Source organism: Phascolarctos cinereus, unplaced genomic scaffold (assembly GCF_003287225.1).
Source record: "Phascolarctos cinereus isolate Bilbo 61053 unplaced genomic scaffold, phaCin_HiC Scaffold_2;HRSCAF=192, whole genome shotgun sequence".
In the NCBI taxonomy this organism is placed as follows: Eukaryota; Metazoa; Chordata; class Mammalia; order Diprotodontia; family Phascolarctidae; genus Phascolarctos; species Phascolarctos cinereus.
Genome location: NW_027555625.1, coordinates 367,974,575 through 367,989,368, shown reverse-complemented (window position 1 = coordinate 367,989,368; position 14,794 = coordinate 367,974,575). Strand labels below are relative to the sequence as shown.

At 37.9% G+C, this 14,794-nt stretch overlaps 1 protein-coding gene across 1 annotated transcript in view; it reads left to right on the top strand.

The window, feature by feature from the left end:
* Positions 1–3,289: 3,289 nt before the first annotated feature.
* LOC110220914 (protein TUNAR) overlaps positions 3,290–14,794 on the top strand; it is an 88,528-nt gene continuing 77,023 nt past the window's right edge. Inside the window, exon 1 of the mRNA XM_078150425.1 lies at positions 3,290–3,432. The gene's annotated coding sequence lies outside the window, so the exon portion shown is untranslated. The remainder of the gene's footprint in view (positions 3,433–14,794) is intronic.

The following is a 14,794-nucleotide window of genomic DNA, read 5'->3' as shown; positions in this document are numbered from 1 at the left end:
TAGCCATTATTGATCACTCTCCAGGACATTCTCTTTCCTTCCTCAGTGAAATCAATGCTTGTCTGTCTTTCTCTTCAGCCAAACTCTTACTTACCCTAGGTAACTTCAACATATCCTAACTTTCCAGTTACTCATTCTACTCAATTATCATGACTTTTTTCCTTCACTTCACCTTAGCTACATATGTAGTTGGTCATACCATCCATTTTGTCATCACGTCCAACAGTTTTATGATTTTTATGAACTCTGCAATTCCTTTAATTGATTATAGTATTTTAATCATTCCATCTTTTCTTACTCTTTAAAACTCCTTCATCTTCACCATTACCTCTATTCACTCAATCCCTCAGTACTTTTTCATGCTATCACACCTGCACTGTCTGTGCTCTCCTCCCTTTCCTGTATCTATCCTTTGATAAACATGTTCACCTCCATATTATCCTGTACTCTTGAATCCCTTGACCCCTGTCTTATTGACAATCATGCATTGCCAAATTCCAACTTTGGGTTGTTCTCACCATCTACCTCCTTCATCCCTGATTGACAGGCTGCTTAATAAAACTGGAGAAAATCACAAAATCAGACTGGATAGGTACACTAAAAATATATGTTACATAATCTCAACTAGGCCCTCACAGCAGCAAAGAAACCCTTTGACACCTCCTTGATTGGTTTGCAATCCCACTCACCACAATGGCTATCCCAAACTTTGTTATCCATCCACAAGCCTCCTATGGCATTACCTTCTTTGACCCTTCAATTGGGGACCTTGCTTCATATTTCATTGAAAATACTAAGGCCACTTTCAAGGAGCTACTCCCCTTCTCGTCATCTTATATTACTGAAACATCTTCCCCAAGTATCTCTTCTTTCACTCTTGATTCTAATACAACTCTGAACATAGAGTTGTATCTGTTAGCTGCACCTTCCCCCATATTCTGTATTCTACAATTCCATTAGTTTGGCTTGGGTCAGAGGAAACTCAATTGATAAATTCCCTTCTCACTACACTCTCCCCACAGTTAAATTTTTGTTGGCAAATCGACTGAGGTGATTTTGTCCTTTTTGTCTTTATTCCCAATTCAGAGTAGAAAGCTATTTAGACCTGAGGATACTCAGAATTATCCATCAAAGCACCTTCATCACCATCTTATGCTTAAGTGTCTCAGCAAATTCTATGTAGTACAGGTCTTGGACAATTCAAAATTCAATAATTTTACATGAGGTTCCAGGAATGTCATAGCTGGTGGGTGAACTTGGAGATTACACTTATTGCAAAATATATGGTTTTACAATTCAGTAAACAATATTTTACAATATTCTCAGAGGTTTCCACCCATTTTTATTCTTACAAATCACCTCCTTAACTCAAAGACAACAAAGCAAAGAAACATGATAAAACAAAGTCAAGTTTCATTCTTTAGAGGGAAAAAATCTCATCCCAACAAAGCTCCCAAGATGTGTTGATAACCTGATGCCAACTGAAAGTCATCTACTCACATTAAATTGATAAACTAAACTGTTGCATCCCCAAAATTTTCTGGGTCCCCAAAGCATACAAGACACTGAAAATGTCTACAATACATAAGACCTTCCAACTGGAGGTTCAGACAAAAATTTCCAATACATCCCTGAGACACATACTACAATTAAAATTTCCCTGCTGGACTGCTGCAACACATGGGGTCTTCTAAATAGAGGTCTGGACTCACCCTTCACTAGAACAACTAGGCTAACTTTAAAAGAAATCAAATAAATTTTTAAAAGTTCCAAAGGGATTAAGCACTTCAGGTTCATCATTCTGGGTTTCTAGGACATTAGGCAAGCCTGATACTAAGGACCTACAGTCCATAAGGACCCCAGACAAGCTGTTCAAATTAATTTTACAGTAAGGCAAAAAGTCTAGATCTGTCCAAGGAAGAAATTAAAAAATCTAACGGAGATGAGCTACCACAGTGCGCTCTAGATGAATTGCTAGGGATGCAGCCAATGTTCTAGGGATGCAGCATCCATGATGCTCTTATCAGCTTCCATGCTTATAATGGACATAGGAATATAATAAAACTCAGTACATAAACATCCAATTGTGCAAAAGTTATCTCAAACAAATTGGTCTTCCTTGTAAAGGAAACACATCAGAAAAATGATTTTCAATCATAGTCTGAAAACAGAACAAAAATCTTATCTTTCCCTGGTGGGTCCCTGCCATTGTATAGGACACACCAAATATAGCCTGGATGAGCTCCCACAGTGGAATGCCTCCACTAGAATACTTCTCATGGGTTAGTTGTCCAAGAGGATGGCTGTTCCTACATTCAAGGTTTTCTGTGAATGTGCAGTACTAAACCATGGCTCATAAGCTCTCACCAGCACATTTACCTTAAATAATTAGCCAAGGGCACTATTAGCTCAAAGTAGAGGCATCTATCGAGATGGAATCAGATAAACAATAGTAACAGAACATTCCTCATAAGTATGGGAAAGACATTCCCAGAACCACACAAAATATCAGTGGGAAGAGTGAGCATGCACATAGAATATGCAAGTGGAGAGTTACTCATATAGGGAGCATATGTGGCCCAGGTGACTTTAACTGCCAGCATGGCAGGACTCCAATGTTCTTTCTCTTTTCATGGTGTCCTCACAGTGTTAACCCTGGCTTCACTGTCTGATCAACAGCTAATTCTGCTGGGCTTTTTAGCCTAGATGTTCCTCTTTAGCTGTTCCTCTTCCTCTGTTAAACTCTTGAAAATTATGGTTGCACTCTGTCCTCTCACAAAACTCCTTGGGTCTTGTGCCTTGACTCACTAGGCCTGCTCCCTGCAGGGTTCATAGTCTCTTACTGGGCTACTATCTCCACTGAATGAAACTACAACTCACTGGCAAGGAAGTATCAGAATTAGAACTTGAAACCATGTCTCCCTGACTCTATGTTCAGCATTGTATTCTATGTATCCTTCCTAGTATATGGTCTTCCAATCTCTAATTGAAGCTCTCTTTTCAAAGACAAAGTGTAGTAGGGCATTATAGCAGAAATGTAATATAATAAACATTCTGGTGATTCTTACCCTATATATCAGTTTTTTATTCTCTGAAAGGTCTGCTTTGGAAATTTACTCACATCAGTTGGCAATGTTGATCCCCAAATAATTCAGTGCTAATGTGTTTTCTATGACGTGACCAGTGCATGAACATTTTACAACATTTTTTAAATCTGATGACTTGGTGGAAAAACTAGCTTCCTTGCACTAGAATTTTCTTCCACAAATTTTCAAACACGTCTGCCTCTGGCAGAAATGCTGTAGCAAACAGAGCTCTCCAAAAGGCTCTCTACTGGAAATGCAAGGAGAGGAAGAATTCTTTTTTCTCATCTAGTCAAGAAATTCCTTGCTTTACATTAGTGAGTTGACATTAGAGTTCCTGATTTCCAAGGTAAGCAGGTTAACTGGAGGTGTGGGGAAAGTGGGAAATGTGTTAAGGGAGTCTCTTTGATCATAAATCAATTTTGTATCTCTAAATTACCATAACTTCCCTGTCATCTGAGGATATTACCAACTTTTAGAGCAATTAATATAAATTGTTGACCGTAAGGAAAAGAATGCATGATTTGGGCACTCTTCACATTCTTAGCATTTTTATGTGAATGGCTCCCCAGCAGATTTGAGTTAATGTGTTAATATTAATCTTTTGAATATGGTAGTGTGTGCCCTAGTATACATGAGGTACTTCATTTAAATACTGTATTCTCAATTTGTTATGAGAACAAAGTTCAGCTTACTTACATTACTCATGATTACTTAACTCATTATCAATAATATGAATAATTTTAATTGCAATTAACTTAGGATATAACTATTACCCCACCCCCTCTCCCATAAATGAAGAATAAAGCCTGAGAAACAACTTTCAACTGAAAACTCAAAATGGTTCAATCTATAAATGGATATGTTGAAAACAGAATGAGTGCAAGATAGGTATAGACTGCTGTGAATTAAAATGAGAGAGGTAGGAAGTGCTGGGAAGATCTGTGAATAAAGCTCCAGCTTGATGATAAGGAATTTTATGTTTGTGCACTCCAAAGCAAGAAAAGAGAAAGAGGAAGAATCCAGAAAGAATTACTTTTTAAAGCATATAGTATGACGTGTTACTTTGGATTGCCCTGTGAAAACATCACAGGCATAATTGTATTAAATTTTCTTTGCCTGTTGCCCAGAGAACATCTCTATACATCATAGAATCACAGAGCCTTAGATCTCAAAGGGACCCTAGAGACTTCGGCAGATTATTTTAAATCTTTGCAAATACCTAACAGAGCACTAGTATTTTAACTAGTTTGAGTAAAAGAATAGCCTTAGCTCTAATGGGCTTAGAGAATGATGGAGTCCCCAGGATGCTGGAATTTTAGGCTCTAAAAGATTTTTAAGTGTCTTTTAGAGAGGTGTAGTTAAAATATGTCACATGTGGCTGGAGAAGTCTGAAGACATCAATCTGAAGTTCAATAAGGCCCTTTTAGGGGAAATCCCTTTTACCTTGGAAGGAATGACATGTTAAAATTTATCATTTTCACTTTTAAAAAATGATGGGGGGATTTGTTAAAATGTGATTTGGGCTAGACTTTATGATAAGCATAGGGAATTTTTATCCAAATAAGTCAACAACAGGATTCCTACTATTTGTTTCCTAGCACTTCTATCCATTAAAAGCAATTCTATAAACCTTGGCAGAAGTTTCTCTGCACAGGCTATGGATTATATTAAGAAGCAGTTTTGTTAAATTCTTATTTTGTGTGAGTGATACTTTTTAAGGAGAGAAAATTTAACCTGCTTTACTAATCTTCTATTGCTCAAGATGGTAAAATGTTGGTACTTTTTTTTTTAAAGAAACCATTTTACTTTCCATTGCAATGACACTTGAAAGAAGGAAATTTTTGTTACTGGTATTCCATAGTAATGTTATTAAATATATACCAGAGAGACTAACAGAACTAGAATAAGACTAATTTAGCTGATGCCTGTCTAATCCTTTTTTAACATGCTATAATGTTCTTGCCCTATGGGTAGAGGTTGGTTCAGAAATGATACAAATAGTTATTCATCAGCAGTTACTGCTGCTTTGCCAAAGCATACGTGGCAGAGCTCTTTTCCCAGTGAGAACATGCTTATGGATTAAACATTTTAAACAGATGTTTACCCTTGAGATTCTTCAAATTTACATATCATATATCCTGGCTGGTTAAAAAGTTGTAAAATAGGTTTCTAATGTACTTTTCATTTTGGGGAGAGTCTGAACCTGTTATTCCATCAGCATGGGTAACTCCCAATGTGGGAAGTCTATCTACCAATGCACATCAGCAGGTCATTCATCTGTAAATTCATATTAGAAAATTCTCTGGGGACAATGAGAAATTACATATCTTATCCATGGTCATATAGCCAGCATGTGTAAGAGGCAAGCCTTGAATCCAGGCCTTTCTAATTCCAATCCTGCCCCATTTTTTTTAACTTTTCCATGTTGCCTTTTGTGCTTACAATGCTGATGATGAAATTGTGAAGCAAAGATTATGCCACCTAGGCAGTTGGTCAAAAGACTAAAGTTGTGCCTAATGAGGTAGAACAGAGAATTGAACAACTCAGAGTCCTAGTATGTTGGAGCTGGAAGGAACATTAGAGATTGGCAAGTCCAACCCTTAATTGGAATGATGAGGAAACTGGTTCTCACAGAGAGGAAGTGGTTGATCAAATGAATCATTTTCCCCCTTATGTTAGGTGAATTCTGCCTCCCTGGGGCCATGGGAATTAGTTTTATTTATCTTTTCCCAAGATAACCCTACTAATGCTTGAAAGGCAACTTTCGCATCCAACTTACATCTTTTCTCCTTCAGGTGAAATTCAGTTTTTCAACCAATTTTCTTTCACTTCATTTATGTAGGTATTGGTCTTTTTCTACATAATTTTAATCTAGGCAATAGGAGGGAAACCTGCAGCCTTGAGGCCACATGTGGTCCTCTAGGTCTTTAAGTGTGGCCCTGTGACTGAATTGGTCAAAAGGCTGTACAAATGGGTTTTGTTCTGTGAGGTTCACATGGGGCCTCAAGGCTGCAGGTTCCCCACCCCCAATCTAGGCAATGCCAAGACATATTTCAATTCCTGGATTTCCAAATCTATTTCCTCAATTTTGGCAGGTTGCTTGGCAAACCCTTTCATAATATACATGTGGACAAGATGGAGAAATGAAGGCTGAATGAGAGAATGGTTAGGAGAATTTAACTCAACAGCAAGATCCAAAATGTGTTGATTGAGGGAAGTCCAGTAGCATGTGCTGAGGATCTGTCCTTGGCCTTATGCTGATTTTATCAATGACTTGGGTAAAGACAACAATGGTTATCAGATGTGTGGATGACACTGGGACATTAGCTAACACATTTGATGAAAGAAAAGGCAATCCAAAAGAACTATACAAGCTAGAAAAATAGGTAAAATCTAATATGATATAGTAGAATAGAGATAAATGTAGCATCCTACATTGACATTCAAAAAATCAGATTTACAGATCTAGGTGCAAGGGAGGACTATTCAGACAATAGTTCCTATGAAAAAGCCATTGAGGATAAGGGAAGGGAATAAGCGAATAAGAACTTCTGTGTAAGGTGTTATGCCAAACATTTTTTTTACAGCTATCTCATTGAACTAAGCATAATGTCAGTATATGAATTAAAAGTATGACATGACAGCAAAATAAGTACCCAATATAATCTTAGGTTGTGATAATAAAGACAAAATGTCAGAATGACAAAAGTTATTAGCTATTTGTGTCATGCATTGAACTAGCAATTAGCACAGTGATGCTTAATAAATACTTGTTGATTTAACTTGCTCTTCTTGAACCACAGAAACAGAAATACCTAGGAGCAATAGATGGATATTTTAGAGAGGCAGGTGTTTTGCATTGATTTTAGGAGAAAAAAAACTTCCCAGAGCTATTAAAAAGCTGAAAAGGATGACTTAAGATAGAATGAGTTTTCCATTACTGGTAGCCTTCCAAAGGAAGATAGTTTAACTCTTCATCAGGAATGCTTGTGAGGGAGAAGAATAAAAGATTCCTGCTCATATAGAGGCTCCATTAGATTACTTTTAGTCTAGGGACTTTGATGCCCTTCTAACTCTGAGATTCTACAAAAATATATATTGAGTACCTACCATGGGCAAAGAAATGGTATAATGCTGCTCAGTCAATGGGCCACAGAATATCCAAAGTGTTCAGTTACAACAATTTCTTTAACACCTCATCTAGATGCAGTGAGTGTGTTCGTATCATATCTAGAGGAATTTTAGCATATGGACAGCAGTGAACTGCACACTCACCATTGCTGTTGTATCAAAGTCTGGTTGTGTCTGCTGTCTAGACACTGCCATTATCTCAGACTGCATTTTCTTGGGTGCTTAGGATACATCAAATGTAATGAGTTGTTCTACCAGCATTACATGCAGCAGTCTGTTTTCCTGTTTCTTTTTAAGGCAAGAGGCCAACTAATTAGGAGAGGTGGTGGGGGAAGGGGCTTTCTCAGCAGCCTTTGGTAAAGCAGTTATACTGAACAATTTCCCCTGTATATACATATTTGGTTATAGTATACCATGCATAGGTTTTTTTTTCCTTATTCTCAGAATCTGATGTGGAGAGGACTTCAGAAATAATCTAGCTCAACTCATGCCTAAACAAAAATACCTTTTATAACACCTCTAGGTGCCATGTAGAACAAGTCTAGTCCCTTTTCCATACGAGAGCTCTTCAAATACTTGAAGTCAACTATGTCTCCTCAGTCTTCTCTTCTTCACACTAGTCAGATCTAGCTAATTCAATTGATTCTCTGAGAGCAAGGTGTCCAGCCCTCTCACTATGCAGGTGGAAGCAGTAAGTGATAGTGGAAGCAAGAAATGATGAACAGCAGACTAAACACTCCTCACTCTGTCCCTGTCTGCACCCACAGCAAGAGAAAGGGACAGAATGCACTCAGACAGCACCTATCTTTGACCACTTACACTAGCTCGGAGAGAAGAGTCACTCCTAGTTATAACCTTCTCCTCCAATTTTCCCCTCCTCGGTGTTCTTCTAGTTCAGAACAGAAGAGATAACTTAGTTCCAGGCATTTTTGATTACAATCACAATGAATACTGTCTCTATCAAGACAGAAGAAAAGAAAATTCTGACTTTGTTTTATCACTGCCTGTTAGATTTATTGGGTAATGAGAAAAAAAATTTAATATGTCAATGTCACTAGCTCATTTTTGCCTCCAAGTGGCCTGTAAGCCACCAATAGGAAAAAAGGACACTTGCAGCTAATTACCACTGTGAGCTAAACACCTCTCTGAGCCGGTATCACCCACATATTCTGCACAAAATTAAGTACACAGAGAGCAGTTGGAATTAGTCCAATAGTTACCTAGAGGAACTAGACTTCACAATATTATTACCATCATAGAATCCATCCAGATAGGCATTAGGAAGGCCCACTGCTACTAGGTGCCCTCCTCACCTTTCCTTCCCTCCTCAACTCTTCCCCTGGCCTTGAGATGTCCTAGAGTTCAACCAGGAAATGAAGGCATGCCACCACTGGGATTACTCTTGTCTTCTCCTTTCTCCTGGGCTGCTTGATTGTTCACTGGGCTTAAATTAAATGAGACTCAACAACTCTATCCCTTTCAATGAGATGGATGATTACCAGTCCTTACTATCTGCCTTGCCTCTGCTTCCTAATGTACCTCATGCCTTAAAACCTTCCACGGCTTTATGCCTTGCAATCTGTTGGCACAATAGTATTACCTACTTATGTAACTGGAAGGCCTTTAAGTTTTGCCATCCACTCTACTACTGTACTCTTAAGATTCCAAACCTTTCCATCTACTCAGTAGCTCAACTTTCTTGTATATGCTGTCTCCCCCAATTATAATTTGAGTGCCTTGAGAGCAGGGAATATCTCACTTTTTTTAAACTTGTATTCTCAGAGCTTAACACTGTGCTCAAAACATAATAAATACTTAATAAGTGCATGTCTATTTATTCATTCACTCATTCAAAGGAAGCAGCTTAAAGGGGAAATCTGATACGTTGTGTTTAAATCTACATCTGAAAGAACAGAAGAAGGAAAAACTAAGAAAGTGGAAGGAGAAAAAAAGACCCTTGTTCAGTCACAGGATTTACACAGGAGGAAGAAAACTTCAGTCTTATCTTCTACTCCTATCACTAATGCACCATTTTTCTGTGGAGGATAACAATGACCATTGTGGGGAAACCTGGGAACTATTAACCCTACTGGACTGTCCCTATTTTTGTTCTATGGTGCTATTGATGCCACTGGCGAGTGGACATGTAACTACTTTCTATGCTGTATTTTTCTCCTCTCTAGCTCCATCATTTACTTACTGCACAGGATTATTCAAATCTTGCTCCGTGGTTTTGAATCACACAATCATTCTGTGGGCACAATGAACTACATTTACCATGACGGTTAGCCAGTGTTTGAAATTCTTATCCACATGATATCTACAGCAAAATATCTTTCTTCTCCTGCCTTCTGCTCTCCATCCCTGACAGGCCCTGGGGTAAAGTGCTTCATTCCTCCCTGGGATTTAGAATTTTGTAGACCCCTGCAAAATCAGATGTTTGGCATCAAGAATAGTGCATCATAGCATCAAATGCATATCAGTACATAACAGAACAAGTATGTTTAACCCAGTACCCTAGATAATCACCTTAAGTTGCCTTTTATTTTGCAAATATATATATCAACAATACATATAATAGACATAGAATAACACAAACTATTACTTGACAAACTGATTCAGTGACCACAGATCTCCGGTACATGCAGAAAACATTATGTGCACATACCACAACAGCACATGCATATCTATAAAGTAAAAGCAAAGATACCATATACTATAAGTCTACCTAAAGCAGGCCTTCAAGGTAATCAAAATACCACAACTATGTACCCAGAGCCACCAGATAAACTAAGAAAAGTTAACAATGGTATCTGTAACAGACATAATGACAATACTAAGCATATAAGCATAACAAGAATATAATAAAAAACACCATTGAATATGCAGTAATGAACACATTCATCAATGAACAAATGTAATTACATACAAGGCGCACGTTGTATCGGGAAACATTAGCATTACTTCCTAGTTTATGTTTAAACCATTTCTTTTAATTTATTTTGAAACCAAATCTCCCTATTACTTGAGTTGGGAGGGCAATGACCACTGACTGGCCTGATCCCAATACTAATTGGCATGAAAGCTTTAACCTGCTCCATTTTTTTCACCATGATCTAGTTCACCACTCCCTAGGCATCCTGGTGTCCCTCCACCCCCTGAGCTCACCATATTGGTGCTATAGTTAGTGTGAGCACCCAATGGCCCTTAACCCTACTGCAGCTCGGAACTCTGAACTCAAGAAATCCAATCATCTTAGATTTCCTAGCACCAGGGACTAGAGGCCTGTGTCACAATACCAAGCAATAATTAAACTTATTTTACCAATTTCAACTCAAAAGTCACAAATTAGTCTGGTCACTGGCTGGATAGGCCTTGCTTTCCTATGATCTATTTGACTTAACTAACTCTGTACACAGCTGGTTGATGATATAAGATGATTGCAATCCTCATCAAAGCTATAGTCTTGCCTACCTAAATCTGAGCTCAAGGTACAGGCTGACAAGCACTGTTATTATATTCTGAGGGCTATGTCCGTATGTCTGAGGGCTGTACTCTGTTGATGAAATTATAAGCAGGACTAGTGATAACTTTGGGTTCAGTCTTCTCTGATCATTTGAACTGGTTTGATGGGTATAGTAAACAGCCTTCACTTGAAAGAGCTCTTTCTGATCCATTTTCTGGATCAGGAAGTTTTTGAATCATTGACAGGTGGTCTCTTTTTTGTACAGCCTACTAAAGTCAGTGTCCATCATTCCCAATCTATCCATCAGGAAGTATAATAAGTAGAGGAAGTATAATAAGTACAATAAGTAATAAGTAATTTTGGTTATTTGTCTTTAAAGACACCACCAGTCTTTGGGGCTATTTTGTAAAAAGGCAAGTCATTTAGTCTTTCAACAGCTAAGCACAGAGTAACTTTCCATGAATCAGTTAACTTATATGACCTGTCAATACCAACATTTCTCTACAAAACTCTGTGCCCCATTAAAAGTCTTGTAAACAGGCAGGTGATCATACTATTGTTTCTTTATTTCAGCATTTTTTCAAGCTGAAGATAAAGATAGATGGTAGATTTCTGCTAGCTTCTGTCTTAGTGGAGAGATATCTTAGGTGTGATGGTCACATAAAACCAGTTGCATTTATGAGCAGAGGCTTGACTAACAGCAAGATCCATTACTAAATTCACAAACTAGATTTTTCTGGCTTTGAAGTGAGCAGTTTCAAAGACCAAATGTATGGAGCAAAGTTACAAATGTGGACTGACAATAATCTTCTAACATGTCCTGACCATTGTGCAAGTTAAATGCCATTTGCCAGAAATGGGATGCAGCTCTAACCAAATATGAATTCAGAATTAGATCCCAATCAGGGGAAACAAATGTGGATGCAGATGCCCATTCCAGAAGGATGTGGGACATTGAAGCTATGTTGATAGCTAAAGAAGGAGTAAAAGCCAAAGTGTAATAGCTAAAGAACTGGATTATAAACAAAGGGCAGTATAGCTGAAAGGTTGAGACTTCCATCAAAAATTATGACAATAAGCTTACGTGACTTTCACTTCATTGAACCAGCCTTCTTTGCCACAGTTCTGTGGATGATTGCCAAAATCGGCAAATGGTTGATGGGCTGCTATGTGAAGTTATACAAGCAGAGAAGTGAGGAGGTGATGTCAAAGTGCTAAGTGCTACCCATATATGGGTAATATCTGGCATTTAGTTCTCCAAGGCCAAAGTCTTCTAAAAGCCTTTAAAGGTATTTTCTTCAAATATCTTTTGTAGAATGATTGGAACACAATAGTTGCTTGTGCTCCACTATCCAGGACAATAGTACGGTACACATTTTAATTTTCAGTCACTTTTATATGAGGTCCTATGACTTCAGGTAGAAAAAAAACATTAGGAATTGTTAATAAGGTCATGATCACTGTTGATGGGGACCTAAGTGATCTCCTTCTCTGTACTCACTGCCTTTTCTCAAAACTAAAGCTGCTATTCTTAACTTCTATAGGACCTGTGGCATATATGCTGCTCACTTGGATACAGTCTTTGTGTAGCTATCTTCACAATGTAGTTTGCTCTGTCTCTCTGTTTTTTTCCCAGATGATAATGATCATATATCAGTCTGATTTCAATCCCTGTGCTCTAGTACTTTTCCAGGGATACTGTTACTGTCCATGGTACTTGCCTTTAAGACTCTGCATGCCTATTTTTATTGTTTTACCTCAATTCCTTAGCCCATGTTTGGTCAAATATTCCTTAGCTTTTTGTGCCTGGATCTTCCCGGTGGGAATTCTTCTGAACATCTTTAGGCCTATTTTCCATCTTATGTACTAAATCTTTATGTACTAAACTCTTCAAGTGTATTCCACACAGTCTTGGCTATTCACTTCTGTTCCTGCTAGTTTGTTGCATTTTGGGACCTTGTATACTTTTCCCAATCTAATGTTAATTTTATCTTTAGTCTTTAATGTCCCCATCCACTATCATTCTCCATAATTCGATATCTATATGAATTAGAAAGTCATATGGCTTCTCCCCTCTGTAATGAAATGTAGATACTACAAATGTACAATATGCATACTTTGCTTTTTTACCATCCCAAAATTTATTTTCACATTTTTGTAAGTAAGTTTGCTACATCATATCTGAGTTAGCAGCCATCAGCATCTCTTGCTCCAACATAACCCCCCCCCACACACATATAAATACATAAGCTTTTCCACTGAGGCCTTCTATCATACTATCCTTCAGTTGTCAGAAGCCTTCCAATTCAGTAATTTCAATTATGTGGGTGTAATAAGATTTTCTATGGTTGTTCTCCAGGAAAGAATGAGCTCTCTCTTGAGAAAGTTCCTAATTTTGCTTCCTAAATGATGCTTCTCTGTTATGACATATCTGTTTCTATATCTGCCTTCAGATGAGGCTTTTCCAATGGATCCAGTAAACCTATCCCACACTCTTCTGGTGAAGTATCTTCATATGTTTCATAGGGATTGAAATAATTTTTTATGACACCACAATAAAGGCTTGGCCACACCTCACTCTGCTTTTAAAAACCATATGATTTTTTTTCATAGGCACACTGAACTGCACTTACAATGATTCTTAGCTAGCATTTGAACTATTTGCCCTATGAGATATTCACTACCACTGCTATCCCTAGGACTCCATTTCCTGATATGTGCCAGCTTGTCCATGGACCTCCTAAACTCTGGCACCTAGAACTGAACAAAGTATTAAGGCAAAGTATAACTGAGCTATCAAATGCCTCATTCTAAACCATACCCCTCTGTTAAGGTAACCTCAGATTGCATTACCTTTTGTGGGCTCTATGTGACACCGTTGACTCGTATAAAATTTGCTGTACTCCTTACTCCCCTTGGATTTTTTTGTGACCTGACATTTAGACACACTGTCATTATCTCATATTTATGCAGTTGATTGCTTGAACCAAGGTATAAAATGTTGCATTTATCCGCCCATGTTTCAGGTCTTTCTATGCATGTGGGGATCTTGGTTCTGTCAGCCAACATATCAGCAATTCCTGCCAGTTTGGTGTGGATAGAGTACTAGGCCTAGGGACACAAAGACCTAAACTCAAATTCAGCCTCAGACACTGGCTGAGTGATCCTGGCCAAGTCATTAACCTCTGTTTGCCTCAGTTTCCTCATCTATAAAGTGGGGATAATAATAGCACCTACCTTCCAGATTTATTGTGAGGATCAAATGAGATTAATCCTTGTGAGGTGCTTAGAACAGTGCTTGGCACATAGTAAGTGCTATATAAATGCTAGTTATTATTATTGTCAAACTTGATAAATATTCTTTCTAGGCCTTCATCTGAAACTTAGAAAAATCTTTTATATTTTGAGGAAAGTACAATTAGAATATTTTCTGAGATAGTCTCTCTGCAGCAGGTAATTCTTCCCAAGCAATGTTGGGTTTTGTTTGTTCCCTTCTTTTCTTAAGGTAAAACTCCTCCTGAGGGAACAGACATATACTCCCAGCTGAAGGGGCAGAGTGGATCTTCTGCTATTCTCGGACTTGTAAGTAAGTGTAGCCCAGACACAAGTGATAGATATATCAAAATCACATTCTAGATAGATATACTAAGACATTGTGGACAATGCATTTCTGATATTTCTTAATTCCATGTTGATTTTCAGATTCATTTTTAAAAGAAAGGAGAGGATGAATATAGTAGGTGAGATAGATGGAGGAATCCCAAAATGCTTGAAATTTTTTGGTGGTTTATAGGCTATAAATTTCACAGACCAATGCTTACCCAATTTTTGCAATGCGTGTATAAAGTGCTTTTGTTGTCAAATATCATTTTCATTGAAATACATTTCTCTAAGGAATATCATGGCAAGACAGTGGATCATGTTGGAAATTCAGGGAGAGTTCTGCTTTTCTATTTATTCTAAACTCTGGACTTACCTAGCAATCCATAAGTGTGATTAATAAAGACATATTTGGAAGGCAGCTCCAAAAATGTACCTATTGTGCTATTTCTGTGCTGAGGGACAATTCTGAATTCCTGATATTAGGCTGCCATTTTGAAGTCAGCTGAGG